At 43.4% G+C, this 15885-nt stretch overlaps 1 long non-coding RNA gene across 1 annotated transcript; it reads left to right on the forward strand.

Moving 5' to 3' along the window:
- The first annotated feature begins 9022 nt into the window (after window positions 1–9022).
- Window positions 9023–12853, forward strand: LOC120716208. The gene is made up of 2 exons (XR_005691840.1): window positions 9023–9281; window positions 12159–12853. It is a non-coding gene; the product is annotated as an uncharacterized LOC120716208 (long non-coding RNA).
- Window positions 12854–15885: the final 3032 nt, after the last annotated feature.

The following is a 15885-nucleotide window of genomic DNA, read 5'->3' on the forward strand; positions in this document are numbered from 1 at the left end:
TCCAATTTCTAGTTTTAATCGCTGAACTTTATGCACATTGCATCAAGCAAACGTTTAATTATATGCAACAGTCTCGGACTTATATTTTCTGCATATTCCCGCAAATAAAATAAAATAATGTTTTGTGTTTACACTGTTTCAAATAGATGCGAGTAAAACACAGCAAAATAAATAAAGTCAAAGCTTCAGCAGCTCTGAGTCCCGTCGCTCTTATGTCGCAAACAGAATCACGGTTTAGTAACACAGTAACGCAGCGTGCCTACGGGAAAGTAACAGTAATCTAATTACCTTTTTGCAATAGTAATTCCTTTACTTGTTACTTGAAAAAGTAATCAGATTACAGTAACTTGTACTGCCCATCAACCTGAGACTGTTCAGACGCAGCTGTGCAAGCTTCAGAGACGCCGTGATGTTCTTTGCAAACAGAAGTCGACCTTTCCGAACACGCCATACTTTTTCTGATTATACTGGCGTGAATGTTGGCGTTCATCATGCTAGCTGAAGCCTGAGAGACGGAGACGTAGCGGTTTTTTCCCTCTGAGCACTGAACGATCGAAGGCTGTGAGATTGTGTCAACACAAAACCGCCAACGTTTCTTCTCTTATAGAGGCGTCTGCATGAGTCGCCACGTTGTCTGCTTTTTGTGTAAGTTACCTGTGATGCTGTAATAAAAGTTTGATTTTGACTCGTGTGTTTGAGTCTGTTTTTGGCACCACAGTGTTACGAAAGGAGAACAATAACGTCTTCATCATTCTGGGGCAAAGAAACCTCGTTGACCGTGTTGTCAGACTGAACAAATATGTTTAGATTAAAATGTAAATTTATATGTTTAGGAATGATGATGATGCTGTGCTGACGTTTGTCATTTAATTAGACTCTTGGAAAGTTGTTCACAGGAAGCTGAAGAACTCAGATCAACTACCTGTAGACAGGAAACTGAAGCAGAGCCCATAATAACACTCACACCTGCTCCAATAAAACACAGAGCGCTCGATGCAATATTTAATTAGTAAAAGAGCTAAAATGAGGTTCAGCGTTCAGTATTTTAATTGCATTTTGTAGGAACATTTTGTCCATATTTTGGCAGCTCGTCACAGAATGGCATGTAAAGGATAAAATAAACTCTCTGAACAGCTTTGTCCTTTGTTTTCATTCATATTTCATGCTTGCTTGTGTAATTTTACCCTGTAGTTTATTTTTCCCCACGTAATTTAAAAAGTAGGACAGCACTCTTTATTTATGAACTATTTGTTCATGCACTGCACGGCTGTTTTGGACAGGCACCATCCTCACAGATAAAAGCCTGCAGTATTATCTCTGATAAATTAGCAGCTCTGCTTTATTTTGTCAAACTTTGTCTTTGGATGTTATCATACAGTTTCCAGAGTGTCCTACGGGAACGACCAGTGACGCTAAACTGGGTCATTTTAGATGAAAGTCACATGATCCTCAAAATGGAAATAGTTGCATAGTGAGAGCTGTGCATCGATGTCACGATGTTTGACCATAGCTGATCAGCTGGGACTGCATCGTTTGCTGCTCGTTATATTGATCACCGGGCATCTGTCTGCAGGTGGCGCACGATTTTTAACCACTAACAACAGCCGGCTGCTGATACACTCATTAACATTTACAACCCCTTCAGTTACTTCTTCATCTTAAAATATTGTGCAGGGAAATAAAAATCTGAGCATCTGCTGAGCAGAGTTAGTAGAATTTTAGTTTTTGGTTTTAAAGTTCATGTTGAATTAGTTTGTTTCACTTTAGGTTTCAGTGGCTTCACTGTTTGTGTTGTTGATGATAATTTGAGGGAGATTTAAGAAGTTGAGAACAGATGTTTCTATGGAAACAGCTGCATCCCAGTCACATACATGTGAAAGTCTCACACGCAAATGCATCGTGGCCTCCTCGTGCTGGTTGTATTTCACTAAAGCTACAAAGAATAAAACCGGCGACTAAACATTTTTACTTTCATCGACTATTTTTTCCCTTTAAACAGAAAACAGGAAGAACGGGAACGCTGCTCTGCAGCAAAGCGAGTGGACGGGCTGAGAATATCTGGTGGCTGATATCTCACCTTGAAGAGAGCAGCGAGTTCAAATAGAGCTGCCAGGACAAAGAGGAGCAGAAAAAGGCCTGGCATGTGGGCATCTCTTCATTCCATCATTTGACCGTGATGTGCTCCGGAGGAATTCAACGTCTGAAAGAGAAGCGGGATTAGAGACGGCGGCCGAAGCAGGTGGCTGGCTGGTAAAAAGAGAAGATCGCGGCCTGTTGTCTCAGCAGTTGCACCTCCTGATAACATTTTCCCTGCAGCTGCTCCGGCTGGCTTTGATGTAACGAAGTTTTACAGTTTGTCAACAGAGCGGCCGCAAATTCATTATTCTTCTGTGTCAAAAACTTGGGCCTTATTTATCAGATCTGTTAATATAATTTAGTCGTATAATCAATCCCAAATGGTGTGCTTATAGTCCATTCATAGAGGACGCTGAGCACGTCAACACACTTTGCACCTGTGACCTATGAACTCAACCTTCCATAGATTTATCACCACATGAAGCCAGCACAGACCAGATATGTTGCTATATAAGAATAAAACTGTAAGATAAGTTAAAACACACACACATGTCGGCTGCACAGTCCTTTGTGATATTGCACAGGATGTTCTGAGTGGTATCAGTGCCCACGATGAGAGAGGTCAGTACTTTGATTACATTTGGAGAGCTTTTGTGCAGTGTGGAGGTCCGGGCCCAACATAAGCACCAGGAGGCGATGGGACATGAACACATTACGTCAAACTGTCTAGCAAAAGCCAGCAGGAAAACAGGTAGTGTTCAAAGTCTCGCTTAGACATGAAATCAGTTCTATTTCAAAGTTTTAATTACCTGTAAAAAACAACATCATTTTGTGACAAAGACACTTCAGCACCAGCATTGTTTGATGCTGGGATCAGAATACAATGTGCATGTGATTGTGTGACACCCCATCATGGACGCCGATAGAAAAACGGTGGGTTTGATTCTTTTTTTGGGGACTTTCTACAGCAGTTCTCTCACTTTTGTGTTGACCACATGGAGCAGTCGCCCGCTGAGAGCTTTTTCTTCTGTGTGACAAATGAAAAATGATTTTAGGGGGAGCCGTGAAACAAATCAAAGCTGTTCTGTACACATAGCTTTGGTTGGCTCGTTTTACATCGTTTGCCTGGCCAGACGTCACGCGTGTAATGAAAGACAGCGTGTTGTCTGGACATCAGTCATGGAAACATGAGATTTTTAGACCAGCTTAATCTGACACTGTGAGCAGCGTTAGAGACGAATATCTCAGTCTGTCTTCATCATTGTCTTCATCTGTCATCATTTGCCTTCTGCTTTCACACCTTGGCTCATGTGATTAGGTAGAGGATCAATAGAGGGTCCATTGTCCCTCTCGGTGGGTCACTCCCACAGAGCTTAAATCTGGGACTCTCCACCATTTGACCCTAGAACTGAAGAAGCTTCTCGGATGAAGGTGAAACGTCTTCAAGCTACTTTCTTCTTTGCAAGCTCCTTAGACCACGATGACCTGGATGACTGAGAACCTTCACAGACGATCTTTCGTAGTGTTTTGCTCGAGTCTCAGCAGTGACAGGTTTACAGCGCACCCACAGACTGAACGTCAGATGAAGCAGTGGAGAGTCTGGGGGCTAAAGAGCCGCTTTGTGTCACAATTTTTGGATTCATGTTGTGGTATGTGTCCACGAGCAGCCTGTAATTTGGTGCAGTACTTCAGACATCTGTTTTCTTGTGCATTCCTGTCAGTTTTACTTCCTGTTTGTTAGTATTGCTTGTGTACTCTCCACAGCTTTTGTTCTCCATGTATTGCTGCTGTTGTCCCAGTGTGTTTTATTTTCATTGAGCGTGACCTTCTGCCTGCTGCAAACTTATGAACTGCATCTCTGACTGAGCACCTGTTTACAGCCTGTCTTATATAAGCATCTGTGTGTTTAAAGCTAAAGAAACTGAATATAAAGCAGCCATCGTTTGCTAACAGCGCGCTGCTTTAATACAAATGTAGTTTGGATTAAATATTTTATACTGTTGAGCCGAAGAGGACGGTCTACAGAATCATGAGTGTGAGGGAGCGAGTGTTGTTAGAGAGAGAACCCTTCAACACTTCTAAGCTGCTCGATTAATAAATCTGAAGAGATTAACAGCCTTTAGCGCAGCCTCCTGTACACAGGGTCAGAAGTAATTTATTGGCAGCTGTGAAACAGGAAGGCCTGAAGAAAAGCATATCGTAAAGCAGAACGGCCACAAGCAGCGAGGCAGGTCTGACAGATTGTCGTATCGATCGAACAGGAAAAGGGGGAAAGCTCATTTCTTCCAACGTGAAATATGGTGCTGCGTTTAAAGTCGCCATGTGAGGTGACGCTGTGAGTCGCAATGTGTGAAATGAATTAATGAACAATCAGTCAGAGGAGGAAGAGCAGAGCAGTGCACAGCGGACGAGGAAGTAAAAGATGTGCTTCTTTTGTGCTTCGAGACTTTTCCGATTCAAAAAGGTAAGTAAGGGAACAGTTTGTTTTTGTGTGAAGCTGCAGAGTGATAAATGGTCTTCATTAAATTAGAGTGGGCAGCTGGGAGTCTGCCTGCCCACTGAGTCAAACTGAATGGAGGCAGAGGTGAAGATCTATGAGCTCCGTGAATTCACTTACAGTTGGGTGAAAGCTAAAAGGTGGCACAAGATGAATTCAACAGGTGCACCAACAGAAACCAGCCATAGAGATATTTATTCAAATCTGTTTCCTGTAATGTGTGTAGACCAGCATTATGTTCTTGCATTGGGTGACAGTCTGTTAAGACGCTGATGTTTTCATGCTGAAAGGAAAGAAGTCCAAAGTTTCTTCTTTTATTAGCCAATACGGTCGATGATGCTCAGCATTGGGCTCAGCTCTGGTCCCAAGAAGCTCGTTCACACACGCAGCCAAAGAGCAGCAAACAGAAGCACTCGTGCTGTCGTTCACATGGCTGATCTAAGGCCAGTAGCCACACTTATTTTAATGGTCGTTTTGTTGACGCTGCTGCGCCACTGGATAATTCTCCACACTAATAATGACCATTACTCACCAGCCCCTTAGGTCGGGGGTGGGGAACTCCAGGCCTCAAGGACCTGCAGGTCCTAGATACCACCCTGGGTCAACACACCTGAATCAGATGATGAGTTCATTATCAGGCCTCTGGAGAACTTCAAAATATGTTGAGGAGGTCCTTTAGGCATTTGAATCAGCTGTGTTGGATCAAGGACACATCTAAAAGCTGCAGGACACCGGCCCTCGAGGCCTGGAGTTGGACACCCCTGCCTTAGGTACATCTGTTAACACAAACATCTAGCCGGCTAACTCAATGGCAGCGATGCACTGGGTGGTGAAGATGACCTGCTGAGGTTCAAACCCAACATCAGAAAACCGATGGAGGTCACTTTGAATACGGTGTTGTCATTCAGTATAACCTGAAACTACTGTCTGAGCCCACTGAGTCACCAGGACTCTACCAGACACGTTTTGAAATCACAGCAGTCGCCCCCTGCTGGCTAATAAAGTCCTTCAGGTTTAAGTTCCTTAAAAGGCAGCTTCACTGCAGCACTGGAGCTTGAGGATTTTCTGTGCTGTCTGTCGTGATGAGTCAGGCACAGGATCTCAGTTTGAGATAGGAGCGTTCGCCTGAAGCTGGCTGCAAAAGTGAGAAAATCGCCATCGACTGAAGATAAAATCTGAACTGGGCTGGCTGCAGGGCCGTCAGCCGGGAGCTGCCCTTCACTCCCTCTGCCAGTCTTTTATTTACAGTCTATGACTGCAGGACGTGAAGATAGACTAAATAAATGTATAAATGGCTGCATCCAGTTTCTGTCCTGGCTGTCTGAGAGTCCATCTGCAATAATTTAGTAAAAATCAAACTGTTTGTTCTCATCCTTGGGTGCGTTCAGATCACAGTACAGCACCCATGTTCTGTTTTTTATATTAAGTGAAAAATCGTTCCTTTCTTTGTAAAGCTACAGAATTCAGTCACCTTTATCCTCACCGGTGTTGGTCAAGTTACTTGAAAAAGTAATCAGTAACTAATTACTGATTACTTCCCAAAAAAAGTAATCCCGTTACTTTACTGATTACTTATTTTCAAAAGTAATTAATTACTTAGTTACTTAGTTACTTTTAAAAACACGATTTACAACCTGAAGAGGTGATAAAGTGATAGATCTTTCAGCCCAATTCTACTTTTTCTGCATAATCATCATACAAAATGTAATCAAATGGAAAAGTCTCTTTTTAAAACTTGTTTTATTAGTTTTAATCTTTTAACTTTATGCATCAAGCAAAAATGTAATTATATGCAACATTCTCTGACTGGAAGAAATTAGTTTAACATTTAAACCTATTTTCTGCACATTCCAGCACATAAAATAAAATATTTTTTGTGTTTACACTCAGTCTTTCAAATAGATGCAAGTAAAACACAGCAGAAAATAAATAAAGTCAAAGACTCAGCGGTCCTGTTGCTCTATTTTCACCTGTAAAGCAGGAGTGGGGTAGGCGGAGGTTTACCCTGGTGCAGGTGTGCCGCAGTCAGTGGAAGAATCCGCGAGTTTCTCTGTGAGTTTCCCATTACGTCGTAGCTACTCGGTGCTTGCTTGGAAGTTTAGGGTTTTTCTCGCTGTAAAAAGAAGTTTTCTTCCCACGCACAGCGGACACGAATGTTTTTATCACTTTTTATGGAATCAAACTCAAAGTAAGGTCAGTGCTTCCACGCTTTAAACGCTGCACGCTCATACTCTCTCCCGCACTCGATATATGATCCATTGTTGATCTGCACACAGCTGTTGCCACCAACGTCGCACTCGCTTACGTCACTGTCGTGAGACATTCTCGCAAAAAAAAAATCACGGTTTTAGTAACGCAGCGTTCCTACGGGAAAGTAACGGTAATCTAATTACCGTTTTTCCAATAGTAATCCCTTACTTTACTCGTTACTTGAAAAAAGTAATCGGATTACAGTAACGCGTTACTGCCCATCTCTGATCCTCACTGAGAATTGTACTCTGGAAATGTGACAAATTATAGTGCGATTGTATTTTTAGATGGCCAAGAGACTGTCACCCAGAAAAGTCTGAGTGCAGCATCCAAGACAGAACAACATGTTTAATCCATTTTTATCGCAGTCACAAAGCCATAAGTGGCTCTTTTGTGTTTGATAGCGGAGGCTGTGACACAGCAACTAGAAGGTCTCATTTTGGGAAGTAAATGGAAGCAGATAGAGAGGTGTGCGCAGGCGGGGACAAGGTCCGTGCCACGGTCATTACCCAAAGACTTCACGAAACACCTGTGAAAGCTGAGGGACGAGAAGACTTCAGGGATTATATTTTTAAAGTGTTTTTAAAGTATTTTCTTTATATTTCACCCTGATTAAAGGTTTTTTCCCCCGCTGTGCTCAAGCAGATGCCAGATCAGCGCACACCCAGAAAAAAGCTAAAAGGACTTTCTGAAGCGTTCACAACAGATGAGCTGCTCATGAAAAAGGAGACAGAGGTGCATTTTGCAGCCTGCCCACACAAACCAAATATTCACCCGGCATGCAGGCAGACCATGAGCATTCCTGCAGTCCTCTGGGGTCTGCAGAAAGGAGAGCTTCACGGACATCACATGAGGACTGAAAGACGACTTTCTCAAAGCAAATTCTGCGGGAAAGTCTCATAACCATCGAGTGGGTTTATTTTGAAAGACATACTAGCTATAAATAAATCCATTAGGCTTAGAGCCCAAAGTGCTTAGCGTGCAGCTATGAGTTAAAGGGGGGAAATGTTGTGTTCTAGGAGAAGGCTGAACTTTAAGATGACAGCCAGGCTGGGATCTGTGGGATCAGAGCAGAGCACCAGTCTCTTGCATGTCACATGTTTTGCTCTGAGCCGTCAGAGAACCAGAAGCTTTGAGCCCAGAGGCTTCAGTTTGAAACCTGAGAAACAGCAGCAAGAAAGAATTTCTCTGCATTTTAAACAGACTGCTGAAAGCCTGAAGCTTTAGCATCAGTGTCATTAAAGGGCGTAAATCAAATGTTATGTTTAAACACTTGTGTGGTTTAATTGCTTCATTCCTGCAAGTAAGACCTGAAATCCAGATCCAGCAGCTCGGGGCACGATGGTTTTCTGTGTCACAGTCGGCCGTGCAGAGTGTTGCTTGATGTTCCAAATGAGGCAGATGGAGCTGAACATAAAGTGAGTGTTTATTGCTGAATCCACAGAAAGTTCACACTGGTCAGAAAACTCTAAGTGCTGTGACGAAACACCGAGAGGAGCACAGCTACAGAGACTGAGAGCATTTATGCCAAAGGTAAGGAGGGGCGAGCGAGCAGGTGGGACACACAGCTGCAGACACTTAACCAAACGAGACAAGAAGGCGAACCTCAACAACACACGGAGAGCAACGCTTACCAAAATAAAAGAGGAAGAGACGCAGCAGAACAGAGGGCCACGACTAATGTGACACAAATGGACAAAAAAGACAAACACAGACAGAAACTAAAGCTGACGTGGACGCACAAAGGAGGCTGGCATACACAACAAACCGAGAACACGTCCTGCTATGAAACCCGGAAATATACAGAAACAGGAAATATAAAACTCAAAATAAATGACCCACAGAGAAAATCCCACAGACTCCATGGTCCCTGAATAAGCCTCAGCCCTCGTGTGACCATGGATTGCATTAGCAGAAGAATGTGACCATCACCCTTGAGTGCACATGAACACTTCTGCTAGGTGGATCATAACCATGGAAAACAGTTTTCACTGTGCTGTCTTTATTTATTTAATTTTATTTACTGCATTAACTGTAAACCAGGGGTGGAGAACTCGAGGGCCGGTGTCCTGCAGGTTTTAGATCTCACCCTGAATCAGATGATGAGTTCATTACCAGGCCTCTGGAGAACTTCAGGACATGTTGAGGAGGTCGTTTAGCCGTTTAAATCAGCTGTGATGGATCAAGGACACATCTAGGGGTTTTTTGTTTTGTTTTGTTTTGTTTTGTTTTTTGGATACACATTGTAAGCTCAGTCTGACCCATACTCCGGAACAGTAGGTGGCGGTAATGCTCCTTTACGTTGGTTGCCAACTGCCGTTAAACACAAAGAAGAAGAAGAAGAAGAAGGACACATCTAAGACCTGCAGGACACCGGCCCTCGAGGCCTGGAGACATTGCTATGGCAGGAACGCCTCTTCGGTCCAGAGCATGAAGTGTGTCTGCAAAGTCAGTGAATGTAAGGACAATAATCATTTTGCTCCAGCTTTAAGTTTGGCCTGGGTCTGTGACTGTTTAATTTATGTTCCTTAATTATCGTTATTCATGGTTTTAGTTCTCTCGATGGTTTTCTGTTCATTTATATTTGTTGTTTTTAGCTTCTAGTTTCAGACACTGTCTTCTCTGTTCCATGTTTCATATCTCAGGGTCAAGTCTGTGTCACTGCGCATACGTCATGTTTTACTTTGACAGTCTCGTGTCCTATGTCAGTGTGTTCAGTTTTGCTTCCCTTTTGTCTTGTTTTGTCTGATTAGTCCCACCTGTGTCCCCACCTGTGTCCCATCCTCTCCTGCCTGTGTATTTAAGTCCTCAGCCTGTCTGTTGGGTCCTCCACGCTGCTGTGTGTCGTTCAATGGTGTAGCAGTGCGAGTTTCTTAGTTCTAGTTCATGTTTGGTTTGTTTCTTTAGTATTCATGCATTTTATTTTTAGTTGTTTTTTTCCAGCAATAAAACTGCCACCTTTAGTTAAGCGTTGTGTCTCTGAGTCCTGCGTTTGGGTCCGAGCCCGCCGTTCAGAGCGCAACATGTGGCAGTTTCCTTGTGGTTTCTTCTAATTTTTATTGTTGTTATAAAGGAGAAGACTCACAGATGTGGTGAAATAGGACGTGCGGAGGGTTGGTGTGACAGAGGAGGATGTTAGGGACGGGGGGAGATGGAGACAGATGTTGTTGTGACCCTTAAAGAGATCGGCTGACAGAGGGAAAAGATTTTGGTACGATGGCTCTCTGGAGACGGTGATGCTCCTACAGTTAAACATATTCATGAATATTTTTCTCTTTAGGAGCAGGAATCAGTTACACATGTATTTTTTTTTTTTTTAATTGTGTCAAACTAAGTCAGTTTAATTCACGCTGCAGTGTTTGCAGTAATGGCGTTCACAGCGGTGTGTTGCAGATTCAATTTCATTTCCATCCATCAGGTTTTTCACGCTAAGGCTTGCTTGGCGTCAGAGCTGCTGTCGCTCTTTCATTTTAGTGATTTGATTTGATGACTTAAACTACTCTGAATAATGATATCTCCTCTCCATCTGCAGCAGCCAGGAGGAACAAACAAGGAACGCTAAGACTCATTATTCTTTAATCAAAGATCAGAGCCAGAAGGGTTGTGGTGGTTACTCACACAAAAACAATCAAAATGCAAAATAACGAGCTAAAAACAAAAAAGGGGGAAGAGCAGTTAATACTGTAAAGCAGATATAATTTGAGAGACTGCACATAAACCATAACTGGGTCAGGTGTGCACTGACAACCCTCTGCTCTGAGTGTGGCAGCAAGATGATTAAAATGCAACTTCTCAGTAAGAGCACTCCTGTACCCTCATTGCACAGCTTCACATAAGGCATGCACAGCCTTAGCAGTACATTTGCTCTTGTGATCCAGCAAAACATGCAAACTAACCAGAGGCCAGCGAGCGTATTCCCACAGTTCACTAATATAGACTCTGTTATGAACGAAAGCGAGCTCCGAGTTAGTTTCTGATCTGTTTTGCTTCAGTCTCTCCGTGCTCGTCTGACTGAAGGGAAAAGTTTGAAACCTGCTTATGAGTGAAAACATGGTTTGAATGATTAAAAGGCTGTATGTTATTATAGATAGCTATCATATATATCCATCCATCAAACCCATTTCTGTCTGTGACCATGTAGTCTTGGTCTCTGTAGCTGGGGTGAAAAACAACTATACCTCTATCAGGTGGCTTCAGATGACTGAATTCACGTCTTTAGCTGATCTTCACACATGAACTCCCCCTCAGTACTTTCCCATTGCCAGTGTTTAGCTGACCTCCCTCTAAAGTCCATTTAATAACAGCTAAGGCAAGCATGTGGACTTCCCACGTCCTGACTCCTGCTCTGCACAGACGCCACTACTCATCAAACCAAATATGTTATGTCACTCTGGGCTAATGCACTATTCACTCACTCATCCAAATCACTGAATTGAGGTGGTCCAATCACACCTGTGGCTACAGGTGTATAAAATCAAGCACCTAGGAGTTTGTGAAAAAATTGAGCTCACTGATTTCCAGCATGATACGGTGGCAGGATGTCACCTGTGCAACATGTCCGGACCTGAAGCTTCCTCACTACTAAATATTCTACAGACAAATGTTAGGGGTATCATTACAAAGTGGAAGCGATTGGGAACGACGGGCTGGCCACAGTCAGGATTAGCCCACAGTGCTAGCACAGGAGCTAATAACGGCTGATTTTCATGCCATGCAGCATCAGCTAATGGCTCAGAATTTCCCATCCATGCCCTAACCCAGTAAACATTTATACTTCACAAACAAATCTCATTCAACTCATTTGCATTCCTGAGGCTGCAGCACTACTTTCCACCAGAGATAAGAGCCCTGCTTTAAAGATGTGCAGAGTGTGCATTAGCAGGCTGGCTGTGTACTGGTGGCACAAGCAGCCTTATCAGGTGGGGGACTGTGGTTTGTATCCTGTCTGCACCTTTGTGTTGTGCTCTTTTTCCTCCTACTGCTGTTTTGTTTAATTTTCACCGCCTTTTACTTTCTTTCACTCTCTCGAGTGAGGCACTAGAAACTTTGTTAGGATCATGGTTTGGTGTAAGAAAATAAGCCCCTTCACAACAGCGACACTGCATAGTTGTTAGTGAGCGAACCATCTCGCTCTCACAACCACATCAGGTGTAGCTCTCCCACAGAGGGTCCCACATTTTGATTGGCTCCAGAGTACCAAAGCCAACAGGTGGCTTCCACAGGGAGCATTATTTTGTATGAAAGAAACATAAAGGAGTTATTTTAATGAGTGAGTCTTTGTATGAAGCATCACTCTAAAGACCCAAAGCTGTGAACGTATTTGTACTGTTTGCAGGTGGAGGTGGTGAGGCTGAGACTATCTGACCTGCTTTAGCTGCCTGACGTCCGGCTCCTCTACTTCATGCTGACTTGTTCAGTGACTGATGCCTTCTCTGTTCTGTGTGGAGTCTTTGCAGCCACATGTGGAAACATCACGGTGTATATGGACATTTTCTTTGATTAAAATGGTCCCGATAAACCTGACTGAGCCTCATGCGACATGCAGTCAAACCTCAGTGGCCCTCGCATTAACTAACACAACCCCAAATCTGGCTGGTTTCCATTTTCAGGACCACAACCGTTTTTATTCAGCACAGTATGGAAGCGTTGAAGAACTGATGTTACAGCAGGGAGCCATATCTTCTCCTTTCAGCACTTGGGACGAGGGGAGAGACGATCATTATGTGATCAAAATGGACTGTCAGTGGGAAGCAGCTCTAAGCTGGGATTAGTCTGATAGGACAAGATGTGCCGCCGTACAAGAGCTCCCCTAAGAAAAACACTGTGTTAAATTACATTTTAAGAGTGAAATAAAGCATGCATATCAAAAGGCATTTTATTATGTTATGGGCAATTTCTCAAATGGATCTTTACTACTCTTTGACTCTGCTGACGGAGGTTGAACCCAGATTCAGAGGAATCGCACTCACTGTTATTTCACACCATATTTAAACGCACAGTGTGAACTTTAGCCCCGCAGTCATTACTGGTCCCAACAAACCTTAGCCAAACTGGCCTTTTGTTCAAGGGTTTAGTTTAAAATCTGCTGGGACATACAGGAATGATGGGGAAGAGGAGGACGGGAGCTTGGACGCACCAATGACGGCATCTGTGGCCTTGTGATATGCAGCCAAACAAAAGTACTTTTGTTGCCTAAACCAACCAACCGCACAAAGGACTCTGGATCCAAACCAGCGTCTGTGGTGTGTGAGTCAGGTGCTTTATATGGTCTCCATCCACCCGACCTCCTGATCAGCTCTGACACACCAAACAGCAAACTTTTCTTTCTCAAACTCTTTCAAAAATACTTTTTACATAGTTTTACTGAATGGTGGAAACAAACCTGGAGACATATGATGGCGACTTTGTCTTGTTTTGTTAGGGTTATTTGGTTACTTCCTGTTTTACTTTGAAGGTTTGTTTTCTCATGTGTTTTTAATTGCAGTTTCACTTCCTGCTTTTGTTCTTTCCCCCTCGTGTGATTGTCTGCTCGACACTTATCAGTGTTTAAATGTTCCCACCTGTATCTCAGCATTGAACCTTTTCCCGTTTCTTGTGGATTCTTCTTTCAGTTTCTGTTGTTTGTTAGATTTTGTGCTTTCCAGCCTTCTGGTTCAGCGAGTAAAGGCCCACGTTTTGTGGTCTCTTTTCCCCCTTTGGCTCCTTTCTCAAAATACTTGCTGTCATTAAAGCATCAACATAAATGTGTATTTGAGCATCTGTAAAGTAATACTTTGACTGTGGATGTTGCCCAATTCTGTCATTTCTCCGTTGAATCCAGTCCAATAAAGGCAGAAACTGGCTGCTTTTTTTAGCGTTACACCGACAGTCTCATTTCTGTATTTCTCCTGTCTTGCGGTAAGACTACCCATCAGCCCATGCAGTGGAGTAGGAGTGAAAAGTTCAAATATTGGACTTTCCTGTGAAGGGATGACTGCCCTGTGCCAACATCAGCACAAAGGGATCAGCGCAGCGAGCGAGCTCTCTGCAGCCAGCCTCAGTCGATGCGTTCTTCAGATGTAGGAGCAGCATCGGTGTGACGCTGTGATCCTCTGTGTACGCTCACTCGTACAAATCCATAAATCCTTGTCAGTGTTCCTGTTGTTGCCGTGAGTGTTTTGTTTTGTCTCTGTTTTTATCATCACGTCCGACTCTGGCTCCTCACAGGTTTGGCTTCTTAATCCTCATTTTCAAAAGCAGAAACTGCTCCCCTTTCTTATCCAAGCCTGGAACAACCTGACGAATAGAGAGTCTAATCCAAACTGCTGCTAATCACTCAAAGTTGAATATTTACAGAGGTATAAATGGTATAAACCTGGCGCAGAAAGTAAGGACATTTGTGCTTGGTTGAGCTTTTCTTTGTCGTAACAATGCTTTATGGCACTAAATCTTACCCTGTTTGAAAGCCTGTTTATTTCTCCTTAAATGGAGCCTTAGTTTTAAGGAAAACACATTTGTTGGTTGCAGCTACAGAGCTGAGTATGTCGGTTATGCCCATGAAAACTCTCTCTGCTGCCAATCAACTTATTTTGCTGTTAACTCTTGTTTGGTGTTGTTATTGGATGATTGAAGTCTGAAGAAATTTAACAACTCATTACTTTAACCAACAGGAGTCTCGTTTGCATGTGGCGGAGCCGTACACCGCCACAACACCGCCAGCCTGGTCACACACGTGTGGGATGGCATCCTATTCTTCTACCAGCATTTCTCACAAGTGAGTCAGTCTGGTTGTGTTGGTCACACTGGCACGAACGGCACACCCACGCTGAGCCCACAAGTGTTAGACGGTTGAGGTCAGGACTGCAGGCGGGCCATTCCACCCTCTCCTCTCCCGAACTCTGGCTTCTGATAAACCCGGCTCTGTGGGGGCGAGGGTTGTCGGCCCTTGAGTTCCAATGGTTGCAGAATCTCATCTTGATCTCTGTCTGCACTGAGATCAAGATGTTGCAAAACTGACTTGACAGTGAAAGGCAGTAATGACAGGCCTCGTAGCAGCCCTGTGAGAGCAGAGACTGGCTGTGTGCAGTCTGGTCTGGATTGTTTGGGTAGAGAGCTGTCAGCTATGTCATTCTGCAAACCTTGACTCCAAATCTGTAGAAGACTGCCTGTGGTTCTTAAGTTCTGACAGGGTGAGGAAATCGACTTCTTGTGGTCTCGTCTTCTCAGGACGCCCACTTCCCAGCCTGTTTCTGACGTCTCCTGTTTGTAAAACTTGGCCTTCAAGTTGGAGCTGGTACTACGGCTTTCTCCAAATACAACTTGAGGTTGTCCTATGGCACAGGTGCCAAACTGTTTTATCAGCAGCTCAAAACAAGAGTCAACAGCAGAATAAGCTGTTTTTTCATTGGCAGAGAAGATCTTGGAAGTTTTAATGGGAGCGACCCAAATATTTAACTCTGCTGCCCAACCAACAAATGCATTTTCACCACAAATGTGGCACCATGTAAGGGGAAATAACAAGGTTTTCAATGGTACGAGAGGTATTTACTGCCAAGAAGCATTTGTTTGGCCAAACACAGATTTCCTGACTTTTTGTGCTAAGTTTAGCTTAAAATCACAGCATGTCATGCAGGCTTTGTGCACACAAAGTAAAGCGAGTGAGGGCATTTTCCTCATCAGTAAGAAGTTAGACAGGAACAGTCATGGATTAATCGTTTATGTCAGTTATGTTGGTCCTTACACTACAGGACACATAAAACAACACGCCTGAATACTGCAAAGGAGGAGAGAATCAGAAAGAGCCTGATAGTTAAAGGTCCTGCAATAACTGCAGATCCAGGTCTTTATAGTAAGTAGTGATACTTTAGAAATGACCAGCTCTGAAACTCTGTATTAAATTTCCCACGTCATCATATCTCGACTGTCCTTTAATTGTGTAATCGGGGTTCCCGTGTATGCTTATTATTGAAATGCTTCAGTTCCTCTCAACTACTAAATACGTGGAAGAGAAAGGGAAAAAGAAACAACGAGACGGTGTGCACGAAAAAAGCGAGGGACTACTTTGTTCAATTGGCAGGCGCGTT

This window comes from Simochromis diagramma, unplaced genomic scaffold (assembly GCF_900408965.1).
Source record: "Simochromis diagramma unplaced genomic scaffold, fSimDia1.1 OVJJ01000583.1, whole genome shotgun sequence".
Lineage (NCBI taxonomy): Eukaryota > Metazoa > Chordata > Actinopteri > Cichliformes > Cichlidae > Simochromis > Simochromis diagramma.